The following is a 17387-nucleotide window of genomic DNA, read 5'->3' on the forward strand; positions in this document are numbered from 1 at the left end:
GCCTGAGCATTGTGCTTCATTCAGTGTGTGCTTGCACTCTGAAGGTGCCAGGTCCCGTTCTGTGTTTCTCTTGTCTGCCTATCCTGGAGGCTGTATTTCCAGGCCTGTCTGAACACGCTCCTAGCCTGTTCCCCCCGCCTTCTAGGGGCTGATTACCTAGACCCGCTCCTGTATCTTGTCTGTCCTGTCTGAACACGCTCCTAGCCTGTTCCTCCCGCCTTCTAGGGGCCGATTACCTAGACCCGCTCCTGTATCTTGTCTGTCCTGTCTGAACACGCTCCTTGCCTGTTCGTCCCGCCTCTCTGGGGGCCGTATTCCCAGACCCGCTCCTGTATCCCGCTGCAGTGTAGGTCTCTTCCGTACACTCAGTTCCAGTCTGAACTCTCTCCTATCCTTTACCTGTTTTGCCTCTATGTCCGTTCCTTTCCTTTTTCTGCAGAGTCTGAACTCGTACCTAACTCCTGCTTGTTGTCTCTGTACTCCCGTTTGTGAGTTTGTGGTCCACTCGCTGCTTCTCTGCGGGTGCCCTGTGGGTGTCTGGCTCTGCCTTTCCCTTCCTGTCTGTTCCGTGTGAACAGAGCCCTGTCCGTCCTGCTCTGACTCCTTGCTCACTGCTCCGGCAGTCTCGCTCAGCTCTGACCCTTTGCTCACCGCTCCTGGCGGCCTCGTCCTGCTCTGCTCTTGCTCACCGCTCCAGGCGGTCTCGTCCTGCTCTGCTCTTGCTCACCGCTCCAGGCGGCCTCGTCCTGCTCTGCTCTTGCTCACCGCTCCAGGCGGTCTCGTCCTGCTCTGCTCTTGCTCACCGCTCCAGGCGGTCTCGTCCTGCTCTGCTCTTGCTCACCGCTCCAGGCGGTCTCGCTCACCGCTCCAGGCGGTCTCGTCCTGCTCTGTTCTTGCTCACCGCTCCAGGCGGTCTCGTCCTGCCCTGCTCTCGCTCACCTCTCTGGGCGGCCTCACTCTGCTATGCTTGTCTGCCACATCTGTGGTTCTGTTCCAGAGTCCCAGTGTGTACTGGGTCCTATCCCGCCTGTGTTCCTACCTGCTAGTGCCTTCCTGTCTGCATTCTAGCCGTGCTTGCCTGTACCCCCCTGCCTGCATACCCGCCTGCCTGCATACCAGTCGTGCCTGCCTATTCCCACCAGTCTGTGTGCCAGCCTAACCAGTCTGTTCCTATATTCCCCTGTGTGGGTCAACAGCCGTGTCCGGGGTCTGTCCTGGAGTAGCACCTGGTCCCTCTGCTCGGTTCCTCCTTGGTGCACTGGCGTCGTATGCCGTCGTGCGACCCTGGTCGGATCGGGTGAATACCTAGTTACGCCCCTCCAGGCATTCACTCTCCGGCACGGTCCAGTGGAATCACACGCACACGCCGCTCAGCCCGGGTGTGTGCATTACAGAGAAAAGAACAAAAATCTATGTCTAGGGTCTGACAATGGTCTTGTGTCCAATTCAATAGCATAGAAAGTAAAATACACACTACTAACATGATTGTAAAATTCATGATTCTAGTTTATAGTGCATGTCATTTCATGTCCATTATCAATGATAGTCTTATAGGTAACTCAATAGCATAGAGTATTAGATATACAGTACAATACCGACATGATTATAAATGTTATGATTGTAGTAAACATAATATCATATTCAGTCCCATGGACTCAATCATAAGCGTAGCCTAACCACCCCACATAAAACTCGACGCGTTTCTCCTTTAACAAGGTTCATCAGGAGTAGTTAATGAGGCAAAGTTATTGCGGATATCAAAAAGCTACTTATCTGGATCCTTTACTTATTATGACACAGAACCTGAGAGACCCAGCCTCATGATAGGGTATTTAGGGGATAATCCGAGGAGAGTCCCCCGCAATCCCTGTGTTCCGATAATGGGACCCTTTCTCACTGTCAGCCCTTCTTTTATAAGCCCCTTTTAGTACCGGCGTGCGTTCCACCAGTAACCCGAATTGTGTTACTCACACAGCCGAAAATACAACACCGGAACCAAGGTGCGCCCCTCTAACACCGGCGTGCGTTTTATATAGATTCGCTCAGCTTTCCACAAGTAACCGGAAGTAACATCACTCATATTGCTGGAAGCACATGACCGGAACTAAGGTGCGTTCCACCATATGCATTCCAGGTATAGTCCCCTCCTGTATCAGTCCAATGGCCGGAAGTACATGACCATGTGCGTTCCCCCATATGCATTCCAGATGCCACCACGATTTGTAGTATCCTAAGGCTTCCATGCATTTCCCAGTATATTCAGAAATCAGAGCGGGCGATATCTATATCTCTGGTGTCTAAATGCAATCTATGTCAGTATAATCACAATAATTTAATTCTCAATTTTTATGAATAATAGAAGGGGGTCTTCTTTCTGTATAAAAGCATATTTGATATATTCTACAAAGCATGCAGAATCACACATAGTGCATTGAAAAGTGCTACCGTGTATTATCAGATAAACCAGCCCATGATTAAGGCATCAGAAGCACATCACCCATTAGGGACAATGATGCAGAGCAGATTTTACCGTCATGTCTTACACATAGCGGCATTCAAATATAACAACCAAAATTCATCTGTTTGTTCAACCCATTTGGTGGAAAAGACTTGAACCTGTAGATCCATTTCAGTTCTTTTTGCGGAATATTTTCAGCCCGGTTTCCCTTTCTGATTGCAGGTGTTACAATCTCAATAACCAAGAAAGAAAACACATTTAAATCACCCAGATGCTTCTCCATGACGTGAAGAGATTGACGTGTCCCTGGCATGCTTTATGTCTCCTATGTGATCCCCTATTCTCCTTCTAAGCTCCCTTTTCATCTTACCGATACAATTTACCATCATATATACGTGATACGTCTGATCTGATACAAATATGCATCACAAAGTGCCCATAAGCTGCAAAAACCTAAGGCATAGACTTGAATCAACATCCAAACTCAATAATTACCTTGGGAAATGGAGACCCGATATCGCTGACCACAGGACCCTCTCACCCCGATGCTGTTTCGCCTCGCTTCTTCCAGGGGAGAAACGGCGCTCTGTGATGCATATTTGTAGAAGTTTACTAGCATCTAGTAGCCTTCCTGATAGAAGCTGCATATAAGGGATTATCATAAACTATGTGCATATCACATTGAGAAGCAACTAGTGGATATTATGATAAGGATTTTACTCATTATTTTGGCTGTAATTGGAGAAAGCTATATATATATATATATACAGTATATAGTCATTTGACTCTGATATGGATAATATTGAATTTACATTGCGTTTTTTGGGGATATATGTGACCACAGTGCCCTCTTGAGGCATCTTTGCTTTTTTATTTGAATACATTGCTTTTATTGAACATTAATAAAGATTCTTGTTTTTACAAATTTATATGGCATACTTCTTTTTCTTGAAGACTTTAAAGAGCCTTTAGGAAGGGTAATTGATTATTGGATTTTAAGTGCCATAGTGATGTTGGAATTTGGACATTCACTTTGGAATATCTAATGCTGTAGAATGACCCTGAATAGAGGCAGAAACCCCCTTTTTATAGATCACAATTGTTCTTGCAGCCATCATTCACGGGTCAAGGGTCAGGGATGAAGGTGGAAAGAGCTCATGACTCATTGTTTGAGCATTTAGTTAATTTACATAGTTGGTAAAAGCAGGGGGACTCTTTAAATAAACTAGCTAGCTTAGTATAATATACAATTAGCATAGTATCAAACCATATTGCTCCATGAACCTATCTTTCAAGATTTGCATACAATAAGTTGCAGTACATCTCAACTCAAGTGTCAGGATTATTCAAACAATAGCCTGTGTTAATCAACCAAACAAGAGCACAGGTTAAAAAAGTCAACATAAAAATATAGCTCTTGCCTATCAGAAAGTATGTCTGGCATAATTAAAAAGAAAAGCTGTGTTGTCACAATAATACTCACCCGTCCGACATACTGTCCCACACCGTAATCCATTATTAGAATGTCACTTATAGAACAGCCACATCGTTAGATGTGACTGCTCTATCCAGCAACTGGTGATACACTGACAGGAGAATAATCGCTCTCGGCAGTGTATCCTTTCTCAAGCAGATACCCTGAGCTCCATCCCATGGATTTCTGGGTCAACAAATTGGACCAAGCTAGAAATGGCCCAGTTTACTATGGGTGTACTGTCAATTCCAGCTACAATGTAATATCAAAGATAGTGTTCAGCATGGCCCTTGGATTTTTCACACTAAAACGTACCAGGTTGTCCGTTTTAAATGTGAAAAAACGAATATTTGTGAAAATGAATCGGGCATGTATCAGTGCAGACTTTCATGCACCGTTGGCTGATGCATCAACTATTCAACTATTCCATCTGTCTGCCGGCCAGTCCGTTGACTGTCTTCCAGACCATTCTGCTGCCACCAAGAGAAATGGACCACACACTGCCAGAAATCGCCTCCCTGTCCATCATGTCTTGGCCTTTAACTTCCAAGCATTTTATGGTCTGACATCTTATCTTTCTACCATGCTGCTTCTGCTGCAGCCACTGCACAAATCACTATATTATGGGATTTGTCCTAATTCCTGGAAATAAAAATACATGTAAGTGGCTTCCTGTCCCTGCTTTTCCCCAGTCTATTTGATATCAGAGTGTCCACCTTTGAAGTACAGATGATGGCAGTGATGGGTCAGCACCTATTTGCTGAACATCGTTCTGGTAAGGACAACACTCAGAGGAGGACAAAAAGTGCTGACCCGCTCACTGCCAGCATCTGTACTCCAAATGAATATTTTTTTACAGCAGTGCAACTGAATGTAGGCAAATAGTCTATGGAAAAGCAGGATTTTGGAAGTCACAAATAAATGCATATGATTTTTTTACAGGAATAAAGACAAATCCCTTAATAAAATGATTTGCAAAGTTTCATAAATTTCCATGCTGGCCAAAATAATTTTTATTTTAAATGAAAGTTAATTACTCCATAAAGGGAATCTGTCTAGAGGTTCTTGCTATGTAATCTGAAAGCAGCATGATGTAGGGGCAGAGACCTTGATTCCAGCGATGTGTCACTCACTGGGTTGTGTATGGCTGTGTGAATAAATTAGTGTTTTATAAACAGGAGATTATCAGTACAGGACTAGATGTCATGTGAAACCTAGTCAACTGTTCCATGTAACCCCGCCTCCACCACTGTTTAGCAGCTGCCAATATAGGGTGTAAACATAAAGCAGCCAATCAGTGGTGATGGCAGGGTTATTCAGAGCTCAGTATTTGAAGCTCTGCTAGATCTGCAGGAGAGAAAACTATGACTCATCGCTGGAATCACAGTCCCAGGTCCTAAATATTGCTACTCTCAGATTCAAGCCATGGCCCCACTATCAGTATTTGTTCAGTATTGGGTCAGTATTTTTTCTCAGAAGTGGGAGCCAAAACCAGGAGTGGGTGATAATGAAGAATTGGTGACTTGTTTCTGTTATACCTCTTCTCTGATTGTTCCTCACCTGGTTTTAGCTCCCACTCCTGAGAAAAAATACTGACCAAATACTGATAGTGGGGCTGTGGCCTTAATAGGAAAAACGTTAAAACCATTTAAAATTAAGGAGAGAAAAATTTATGCCATGACCCATTAAATGATGTCACTTTATTACAGTGGTGATAATGGTGTTATACTGTGGCAAAACATGGAGACACTGCAACTTTATATTATGGTTATAAAGAATGACTGACTGTTATGGCTGTGAAACAGGAGGATTGCTCAGAACAATTGACTCAAACTGACGATGTCACTGTCAGAGGTAACATCATCTTACTGTGACTGTGTAATTTCTCATAATCTATAATGTCTATGTTTTCCCCTCACTAATATGCTTCCCAGAGGCAAACTACTGCCCGATTGGCTGGTGCCTACTGTTCTGCTAATGACCTAAGACTAGTGTTGAGCGAGCATGCTCGACACTGCTCGGTACTCGCCCGAGCATCTCACTACTCGGGATGTTCGGCAAACACCGAGCATTTTCGGGTTACTCGGACGGGAGCTCGGGTCTCCGCCCTGCATGTTTGGCGCTCTTTACAGAGCCAATGAACATGGAGGGATTGCCAGCCAGTCACTGTAATGCCACAGCCATGTTGGTTGTGGGCATTACAGTGATTGGCTGGCCGCACAGCGTCACCTCGAGTATTTAAAACCGGGCGCCGCCACCTTGCACACAGTTGCTCCGGATCAGACAGTTTAGGGAGTGTGCTGCTGAGCTAGGGAGAGATTTATACTGGGAAATAGGTAGTGTAGGGTCTCTAAAGCCTGCCAAATCAAACAAACAGTCCTTCTGAGGACTAATATCCATCCCAGATATCAGGCAGGCAGGCAGGCTGTATAGGAGACGCAGTGGTTATACCAATAAACACTGCATTACAGTCCTATGTGCTGCTTCTCAAATTGCTAGACCTAGCCCCAGGTCTCAGGGGCCATGAAAAATCCTTTTTTTTTTCATCTAAATCCTCTTTTTTTTTTTCCTCAGTCAGACTGTACAAATACCCATCTTATTAACCTTTTGGTATCCACCCCCCCCCCCAAAAAAAAAATTGAGTGTGTCTGTGAGTCTTCAGACACAAATATATCTGTTTAAAAGAGTCTGGCTTCGGCCAGATAACTAGAACTGTGGTTTTGCAGTCCCACGGTTCAAATCTCTGTATTGTCCACCTTTTTGCCTTTTTTACATAAAAAAAAAACAGTTTGAGTGTCTCGCTGACTGTTCAGACACAAATATATCAGTTTAAAAGATTCCGGTGTAGGCCAGAGAAATAGAACTGTGGTTTTCCTCTTCCACGGTTCGAATCTCCTTTTTATTACCCTTTTGCCATTGATAGTGCGAGTGTAAGCTATTTTACTTCATTTACAATGGACAAGGCGCGTAGCAAGGAACGTGGAACTGGACGTTCTGGTGATGGTGCGTGCAGAGAATGGGGCCGTGGCCAAGGTGAAAATGTGCCACAACCAACAGCCACATCTTCTCGCTCCCAGTTCTTGACCGAATTCCTTGGGAAGCACACAACACCACTATTGCGAACTGATCAGTGTGAACAGGTTATTAATTGGATAGCAGATAATACTTCCAGTCACCTGGGCACTACAACCAAGTGTTAGTAGCCGTGAGTCTCGACCGCATACTCCTCCTCACCCTGATGCTCCTTCCTCCCACCATGCCGAGTGTCGTCATACAGCAAATGATCCCACAGTTGGACACTCTGAAGAGCTGTTCACTGGTCCATTTCCATATTTGGGCCCCTCGCCTGCTCCGCTTGAAGTGGTGGAAGAGGAGATCCCATGTAGCGATGGCCAAATATTTAAACCGCCTCGGCCACAGGAAAGCAGCGCTGGCAATTTATCACAAGAGGTGGATGATGACGAGACACAATTGCCACGAAGTGAGGAGGAGGACCGTGGTGCGGAAGTGGAAGAGGAGGAGGTGGTGGATGATCTAGTAACTGACCCAACGTGGCAGGAGGACACGCAGAGTGAGGCCAGCAGCACACAGGGGGAGGGAGGCAGAGTACCCCAACAGGCAGGAAGAAGCAGTGTGGTGGCCGCAGACAGAAGGCGGGCAACCGTTCCCCGTAACACCAACACGAGGGACGTTGCCAGTACAACCGGTAGGTCTTCCAGAGTCTGGAATTTTTTTAAAGACTCTGCTGATAACCCCAAAAAGGCCATTTGTACCATCTGCCATGCCAGCATCAGCAGGGGTGACAAAACTACCAGCCTGACCACCACCAGCATGATCAGGCACATGTCAGCAAAGCACCCGACTTTGTGGGGCGAACCCCAGGGTCCACGACCAGTGTCAGCCGGTGTCACCACTGCTTCTTCCGCTGTTGTGCGTGTAAGAGAACCCCCTGTTGTGCGTGCAAGGCAATCCCCTGTCCATACTGCATGCTAAGATGCCCCCTCCTCTCAGTCTTCACTTCTTATAGCAGTTTGTCAAGAAACAGCATCAACATCCACGTCCACGTCCCACCGCAGCGTTCAATTGTCCATATCCCAGACCTTTGAACGAAAGCGCAAATTCGCAGCCAACGTCCCACAGGCCACAGTCCTAAATTCGCACATTTCACGACTGCTTGCGTTGGAAATGCTGCCTTTTAGGCTGGTGGAGACCGAATCCTTCTGCAACCTTATGGCGGTGGCCGTCCCTCAGTACTCGGTCCCCAGCCGACACTATTTTGCCCGGTGTGTCATCCCCGCACAACACAAGCACGTGTCCCAAAACATCTGCCGTGCCCTCGACAACGCAGTTACTGGGAGAATCCACCTGACAACTGACACGTGGACAAGTGATTGTGGCCAGGGATGGTACATCTCCCTGACGGCACACTGGGTAAACATAGTGGAAGCCGGGACCTAGTCGGACCTTGGGACGGAACACATCCTCCCCACACCGAGTATTGCGGGCCCTATGTCAGTCAGAGTTGCCCTCACAGTGTACAGCTCCTGCGCATCATCTCCACCTCCTCATGTTCAGCCTCCATCTTAGATATCACCACATCAGTTACAAGCCGGAAGCAATGCAGTACTGCCTCAGCCAAGCGGCAACAGGCTGTGCTGAAACTCATAAGCTTAGGTGATAAACCTCACACTGCTTGTGAGTTGTGGACAGCTGTGAAAGAGCAGGCAAATCTGTGGCTGAGACCGCTGAACCTACATCCGGACATGGTCGTGTGTGACAATGGCCGTAACCTGGTGGTGGTTCTGAGGTTAGGCGAGATCACACACGTAACATGCCTGGCTCATGTGCTTAACCTCGTGGTTCAGCGGTTTCTTAAATCGTACCCCGAGTTGCCAGATCTGCTCGTCAAAGTACGCCGCCTGTCAGCTCATTTTCGCAAGTCGGCTACAGCTTCCGCCGCCCTTGCTGTGTTGCAGCAGCGTTTGCAGCTTCCGGCACACCGACTGGTGTGTGATGTCCCCACACATTGGAACTCTACCCTCCACATGTTGCAAAGGATTTGTGAGCAGAAGAGAGCAGTTGTGGAGTACCAGCTGCAACAAGGCCGTCGAAATTCAGGTCAGACTCCACACATAAGACCTCAGGAGTGGACTTGGATGCCTGACACATGTACCATCCTGACAAACTTTGAGGAGTCCACCAAGATGGTGCGTGGCAATGACGCCATCATTAGCGTCAGCATCCCACTTGTCTGTCTTTTGCAACGCTCTCTGCAGAGAATTAAAGAGGAGACATTGCAGCCAGAGTATGATGAGATGGATCAAGAATCCGTAGTGGGCAATTACACACAGCCCAGCCTCATCTCATCCCAACGTGCATTGGTGGACAATGAGGGAGAGGAGGAGGAGGAGGAAGAACAGGAGCTGGTATCATGCGCTGTAGACGGTAGAACCTGTACAACTGTTATACCGTCGGTTCAGCGTGGGTGGCCTGAGGACAGAGGGGAGGAGGAGAGCATGGTCAGTCGTCATCTTGGTGAGGACACAGAAGTCTTGCCCGTTACCAGTCTGGCACGCATGGCTGACTTTATGTTACGCTGCCTTAACCGTGACCCTTGCGTTGTCAAAATGTTGGGTGACAGTCATTACTGGTTGGTGACACTTTTAGACCCCCGCTACAAGGAGAACTTTCACTCTCTTATTCCTGAGGTGGAGAGGTCTACGAAAACGGGGGTAGTACCAGAAGGCCCTTGCTGCAGAACTGTTAAAAAATTCCCATCTGAACATGCTAGCGGCAGAGGTCACAGTTCGTTGCCCAACCAAGGCGTACAGGCGAGAGAGACGCAACTCCAATCCAGCAGAGGCAGGGGAACACTGTCAATGTTCTGGGACAGTTTTCTGAGACTCGCCCAGCTTACAGGCCCTGAGGCGTGGGGTACTCTCACAAGGAGTGGAAAGTTTCAAAAGATGGTGAGGGAGTACCTTGCCGACCATGCCAGCGTCCTCCGTGATTCCTCTTGTGCCTTTTAATTATTGGGTATCCAAGCTGGACACTTGGAATGAACTCGCTCTGTACGCCTTGGAGGTCCTGTCCTGCCCTGCTGCTAGCGTGTTATCGGAGCGTGTTTTTAGTGCCACTGGGGGAATTATAACTGATAAGCACACTTGACTGTCAAATGACAATGCTGACAGGCTGACCCTTATCAAAATGAACAAGGGCTGAATTGGGCCAGACTTCTCATCAACACCAAATGACAGCAGAGTAACATAAAGTCAAATTCACTGTGTTATTTCGGGAGGTGTATTCCCATGCACCGCTTCACACCCACACATGGGTATACGCTTCCTCATTTCAGCTGTTTTTTGCTCTTCTCCTTATCTTCAGCCTCCACCACCACTATACCACCAGGGTGACCGTGGTCCGTGTTGCCAGCATTGCAAGTTCCTCCGTCCTAATTTTTAGCAGCTTTTGCTTGGAAGGCATAGGCAAAGACTATGGGAGACCAACTCCCCAATAATGGGAATAATGTTTTTAATATGCTGTACTGCATGGCTCTTGTAAGGGGCATTGCAAGTTCCTTCGTCCTAACTTTTGGCAGCTTTTGCTTGGAAGGCATATGCAAAGACTATGGGAGACCCACTCCCAATAATGGGAATAATGTTTTTAATATGCTGTACTGCATGGCTCTTGTAAGGGGCATTGCAAGTTCCTCCATCCCAATTTTTGACAGCTTTTTTTTGGAAGGCATAGGCAAAGACTATGGGAGACACACTCCACAATAATGGGAATAATGTTTTTAATCTGCTGTACTGCATGGCTGTTGTAAGTGGCATTGCAAGTTCCTCCGTCCTAATTTTTGGCTGCTTTTGCTTGGAAGGCATAGGCAAAGACTATGGAGAGACCCACTCCCCAATCATGGGAATAATGTTTTTAATATGCTGTACTGCATGGCTCTTGTAAGGGGCATTGCAAGTTCCTCCGTCCTAATTTTTGGCAGCTTTTGCTTGGAAGGCATAGGCAAAGACTGTGGGAGACCCACTCCCCAGTAATGGGAATAATGTTTTTAATCAACATAGAAGAAAAAGTTTTCCAGCGAAGTGGTATCCAATTTCCAAAATTTATTGTGCAAAAGATAAAATCTTCAATCCAAACAGGGGGTTACACAGTGCTTAAGCCAACATGTTTCGACAGATGGTCTTAGTCATGACAATGTCTTAAGCACTGTGTAACCCCCTGTTTGGATTGAAGATTTTATCTTTTGCACAATAAATTTTGGAAATTGGATACCACTTTGCTGGAAAACTTTTTCTTATATGTTGATTACTGGTCACAGGACAGTGTCCGTGGGAGTGAGTATCTAACGGGACAGATTTATACTACTGGCTGGGGAGCTGCTTCACCTCCTTTTACTATAATGTTTTTAATATGCTGTACTGCATGGCTCTTATAAGGGACATTAAAATTGTCATGTTAAGCTACTGTGACCTCCATGCCACTTCCAAGGGGCATTAAAACCGTCTTGTCAAACCACTCTGAACTCCACGTCTCTTCCAAGTGGCATTAAAATCGTCTTGTTAAGCTACTGTGACCTCCACGTCTCTTCCAAAGGGCATTAAAACCGTCTTGTTAAACCACTCTGACCTCCACGTCTCTTCCAAGGGGCATTAAAATCGTCTTGTTAAACCACTCTGAACTCCACGTCTCTTCCAAGGGGCATTAAAATAGTCTTGTTAAGCTACTGTGACCTCCACATCCTTTCCAAGGGTCATTGATATTGTCTTTTTATTCCACTGGGACCTCCACCACTCTTCCAAGGGGCATTGATATTGTCTTTTTATTCCACTGGGACCTCCACCTCTCTTCCAAGGGGCATTAAAACCTTCTTGTTAAACCACTCTTAACTCCACGTCTCTTCCAAGTGGCATTAAAACTGTCTTGTTAAGCTACTGTGACGTCCACGTCTCTTCCAAGGGGCATTAAAATCGTCTTGTTAAACCTCTCTGAACTCCACTTCTCTTCCAAGGGGCATTAAAATCGTCTTGTTAAGCTACTGTGACCTCCACGTTTCTTCCAAGGTTCATTGATATTGTCCTTTTATTCCACTGGGACCTCCACCACTCTTCCAAGGGGCATTGATATTGTCTTTTTATTCCACTGCGACCTCCACCAATCTTCCAAGGGGCATTGATATTGTCTTTTTATTCCACTGGGACCTCCATGTCTCTTCCAAGGGGCATTAAAACCGTCTTGTTAAACCACTCTGTACTCATCGTCTCTTCCAAGGGGCATTAAAACCATCTTGTTAAGCTACTGTGACCTCCACGTCTCTTCCAAGGGGCATTAAAACCATCTTGCTAAACCACTCTGAACTCCACAGCTCTTCCAAGGGGCATTCAAATGTTGTTTTTAATTACCTCTACCCTCCATGACTCTTCCAACGGACATTGCATTTCCTCCTAATTTTAGTCAGCTTTTGCTTTTCAATGCATAGGCGAACACTAAAGGAGACCCACTCCCCAATAATGGGTAGAAGTTTTTAGTACGCTGTAATCCACGTCTGTTTCAAGGGGCATTGCAGTTCCTCATAATTTTTGGAAAGCCTTCCATTCACTACTTAGATCAACAGTGCACAGGAGACCCAGTTGCTATAAATGGAAAAAACAGTTTAGTTAAGGCCCTCTGACCTCTATGTCACTTCCAAGGGGCATTGGAGTTCCTCGAAATTTTTGGTAGGCATTGCACTCACTGTATGCCCTATAACTGTGTAGCCGAACCGCTGCTTTTGGTACAGAAACATATCCTACAAGACATGTGTGGTTGACTGGCCTGATATTGATGCGAATGGTCCCTGTTCCTCCTGCTCTTTCTCCTTTGCCACCACCTCATCCATCATTCATCACCTGAAGCTTTGTTTTAACGGGAGTCATAGAACTGGGATAGTAGCAGGAAAACATCCAGCAATCCTCGGAGGAGGTAGGATATGCGCCAAAACGCTGACCACCTCAAGCCTAGCTGCTACTACATACATGCCCTTGTATTCCAAGGAACAGAAAGCTAAGGAAATGGATGGCCTCATGATCATGAATAATTTACTCATTGTGTAGGAGGCCGACCACTGTTGCTGTCTACCTTCTGAACTTTGTGTTGAAGCCTGATTGACCCAGAACCTGCAATCCTCTATGTCTGGAGGACGTGTTGCATCCCAGTGTCCAACTGTGTCCCAGCTTCCACAATATTAACCCAGTGTGAAGGCGTCAGTGAGATGGACCATCCCTGGCCACATTCACTTGTCCACGTGTTTGTGGTTAGGCTGTCCTTCCCACTAAATGCACTGGGGAGGGCACAGGTAATGTTTTGGTATGCGCTTGTGTATAAGGCGCACCGGGACAAATAGGGGCGGCTGGGGACCGTTTATGGACACCTGACCGCCCCCAGGCGGCTGGGGACCGTGTGTGACCGACCTGGGTGTCAGATGCTTCCAGGGGTCTTCCCCATGCTGTTCCCATGTCTTTTCAGCACTGTATGCATGTGTCACACAGGACATGGCCAGATAAGATTGTAAAATGTTAAAATTACGTTTCCCGGTGAATGCATTTGTCACGGTTGAAAGCAATACAAAAGTGCAAAAACGCATAAAAAATGCTACTTGTGAACATAGCCCAAGGTGTGGAGAAGTATTTTTGTTTTTGGTTATTTATTTTACCTTATACACAAGTCTTTACCCTGGAAAGGATGTTCCTTAACATATTTCACAGGAAAACCGTTTCAGTTTAGTTTTTGAACGTTTTATTGTGAACCCGTAAAAGTGGCTTAATACCTCTGACCACGTTGTTGACAGCAGTGACCTGGGGGTCAGAAATGCTTCCTGTGGCGATCCCCATGCTGTCCCCATGTCATTTGAGCACTGTCACTATGGTTTTGGGCACTTTTTAGAATTTCTACAGACTGCCAGGGGTACCGCCGCAAAAATGCTCGGGTCTCCTATAGACTAACATTGGGCTCGTTGCTCGGGTTGAGCACCCGAATATCACGGTGAGCTCTGCCCGAGCTTAGAGCACCCGAGCATTTTAGTGCTCGATCAACACTACCTAAGACTAATCTTTAATAATCCGAACCTCTCACTCCTGTCTCCAAGAATTTTTGAGAGCTGCACCAATTCTCTGGAATGCACTACCCTGGACAATTCGGTTAATTCTCAATGCCCAGTTTTATGCGTGGCCTATCGCCTCACCTCACTTATCTAACTATTCCCATCTTGCCCTTCCAAAATTTTCCTCAGAATTTGGTCCCTGGTAGTATCTGTGTTACCCACCCCCCATGCACTTAATAGCACTTTGGATCTGTACTTGTACACATACTGTCTGGTGACCGGTTCATTAATACCATACCTCCCAACCTTTGAAGAAGAGAAAGAGGGACAGATAATAAATACATTTTGGCCACACCCCAATCCACACCCAATTACCATTTCTTTCTATTTTGGCAGGAGTTGTGAGAGGGGCACTGGTAATGAGGGGCATTCAGCAGACAGCCCTCATTCCCAATCTTGGTATGCATGGCACCCCTCATCCCCAATTCTGGTATGCATGGCACCCCTCATCCCCAATCCTGGTATGCATGACCCCCTCATCCCCAATCCTAGTATGCAAGGCCCCCTCATTCCCAATCCTGGTATGCATGGCCCTCTCTTCCCCAATCCTGGTATGCATGCCACCCCTCAGACCCAATCCTGGTATGCATGGCACCCCTCATCCCCAATCCTGATATACATGGCCCCCCATCACTGCACACGTGAAAAAAATAAACAATTCTACTCAGCTTCCTTCCTCCCCTCTGCTCTGCTCCAATGCTGCGCCTTGTCTGCCAGCAGCTCATGTTAGCATCTGAACAGCGCATGATGTCACTGCCAAGCGCCCTCAGATGCCGAGGTGAGCTGCTGGAATATTTACTCCTCTCCGCGCCGGGACTATGGATGTGGAGAGGAGTGAATAGTCATTCTCCTTAATAGCACACACAGCAGCGGCCGCGCTCCTGCTGCGGCTCTGCTATTCTGTGTGCCCGCTACTAAAGAGAATGAATATTCACTCTTCTCTATGCCCATGGGAGTGGGGAGGAGTGAATATTCATACACTCTAATAGCGGGCACAGAGGATAACAGAGCTGCAGCAGAAAGCCGGCAGCTGCGATTGACAGTGTGCGCTGTTAAGGAGAATGAATATTCACTCTTCTCCACTCCCACAGTAGTGGAAAAGAGTGAATATTTATTTTCTTTAGCAATGGGCACACATGGTAGCTGTAGTTGCCGGCCACTGCCTGTGCCTGCTGCTCCACCACAGCAACCCCCCACCACTCTCCACAGCCAGGAGAACAGCTAAGCCATGGCGGGACTGAGCCTTCAAAGAGGGACAGTACTGCAGAAACCGGGATGATTGAGAGCTATGGAATACCCTACCTATTATATTGATGACCGGACCATACAGTACAAGCACTTCTTACTATTCACCCTTCGTGTCTCCACCATTTCCTCATAAATTGTGGCTTGCGAGCAGGAACCTCACTCCTCTTGGTATCTGTTGAATTATGTGTTACTCTGTAATATCTTTATTGTCTGTACAAGTCCCCTTTGAAATGTAAAGTGTTGGGGAATATATTGGTGCTATAGAAATAAAAATTATTATAATTATTATTATCCATGAAAAGGGTTCACTCATAAGTGTCTTTTCATAAACTTGATGGATTTGTCAATAAAAGTGTAAAACCTTATGAAATGCTGATAATTGCACTTCAGTAACTGTCGAAACATCCAACTAAATCTAAAAACACTGAAGCAGCAAACAGTGAAAACCAAAATTTGTGTCAGTCTCAAAACTTTTAGCCTCGAGTATATGATTTCTACCGAAAATTGATGACTGATGTCAAGGAAGTTTGAAGGGGAAGATGGGCAAAGCAGGTTGAGTCTGAAAGAGAACAGAGGGGTCAGGAGGAAGGATGAAGGGCTCAGAGTGGTCCAAAAGGAGCAACCAGATCTGGTGGAGAGTGAGATGAGCTGGAGGGGTGATAGAGAGGTCTGGAGAGTACAAAGGGCTCAGGATGGAACAGAGGGGTCAGGGTGGAGTGATGTGACACAAGAAAGAGGGGTCTGGGGGAAAGCCAAAGAAGCTGAAGGACATGTAGGGTCTGAAAAAGACAGAAGGATCTGGAGGAGAATGATATGATCTGGAGGACTACAGAGAGGATCTGGAGGAGGAGTAGATGGGTCTCATGAGTACAAAAGGCTCAGGACAGAACAAAGAAGTCAGAAAGACAGAGTCGTAAAGATAGACACAAGAGGGTTAAAAGGCGACTGAAGGGCTTTGAGGAGAAAAGAAATCTCTGGAGATCACGGAGGGGTTCAGCAATAGTTAATTCTCCTCCATCCTAGTAGTAATATATTTACATTCACATCCAGATCTGAATGTTTCTGAAAGAATTGGCTCTTGTGTAATTGCAACATACAACACACACAATAACACAATAAAGTAAATGTAATGGTACCTGAAAATGTGACATGAAGTATCGAAAACATTATAGGTGCAGCTCCAGAAGTGAATGGAGTACGGAGCACAAAGTAATAGAAACACCGCGGCTGCAGCTCTGGATGTGATTGCAGTAGGGGAGTTTTATTCTGGAAGATGCTGGGAGTTGAATCGGTGAGATGTGGGTCACAAGTAGGACACTTGACCATTGGGACAGACAGCTGTTATAGGAGCTGAGAGCTTATATTACTTTTTCCCTTCAGTCGAGTAAGACAAGTCCAGTAAGAGAAGTACCCAACTCAGTGTCCGGCACAATGGCCAAGAATTCTAATAGTGACCCCGAGCTCACAGGTTCACTTTGTATCAAATGAAAATCATTAAAATGCACTAAAAGTGCTGAGTGTAAAGAAAAAATGATTAGAAATATATTAGCCAGTGAATTTAAACAGCAATTAGCCCTATATGTTTTCTCCACCTTTGTGAAAGGCTTGCACCTTCTGGTTTGGGGGATGCTGGGGCTTGGGCTGGTGAGATCTGGACTCTGGATCACTAGTAGGACTCTAGACCATTGTACCAGACGCTGAGCTGATTCCATCTTACTGAGCTGAAAGTATTAAAATCTGATGAGAGCGGAAACATTAACACTAAGTAACGGAAATACTCAGCTCCTCTCACAGCTGAGGGTCTGGCACAATGGTGAAGAGTCCAGCTAGTGACCCAGATTGTCCTTGTTCATCTCTCATCATCATACCAAGTAAATATGTCAAGTGTTTAAAATATTGAAGCTGAGCATGAGACCTTATTAAAACCTCTTTGGGAGTGTAGTCCTAATTTTAATGATTTTCATCATGATTTATTAAAAAAAAACAGACTGATCATTTTGATTTTCAATGATTTTAGTGATTCCTGGTGATTTTCACTGAATTCATCAGATTCGAAT

General features: G+C 46.1%; 1 pseudogene; it reads right to left on the bottom strand.

Annotated features, from left to right (window-relative positions):
- LOC141155374 (protein transport protein Sec23A-like) overlaps window positions 1–17387 on the bottom strand; it is a 79691-nt pseudogene that overhangs the window by 58111 nt on the left and 4193 nt on the right.

The sequence above is a fragment of the Phyllobates terribilis genome, unplaced genomic scaffold (genome assembly GCF_046119375.1).
Source record: "Phyllobates terribilis strain yellow unplaced genomic scaffold, ASM4611937v1 Scaffold_7__3_contigs__length_470593459, whole genome shotgun sequence".
In the NCBI taxonomy this organism is placed as follows: domain Eukaryota; kingdom Metazoa; phylum Chordata; class Amphibia; order Anura; family Dendrobatidae; genus Phyllobates; species Phyllobates terribilis.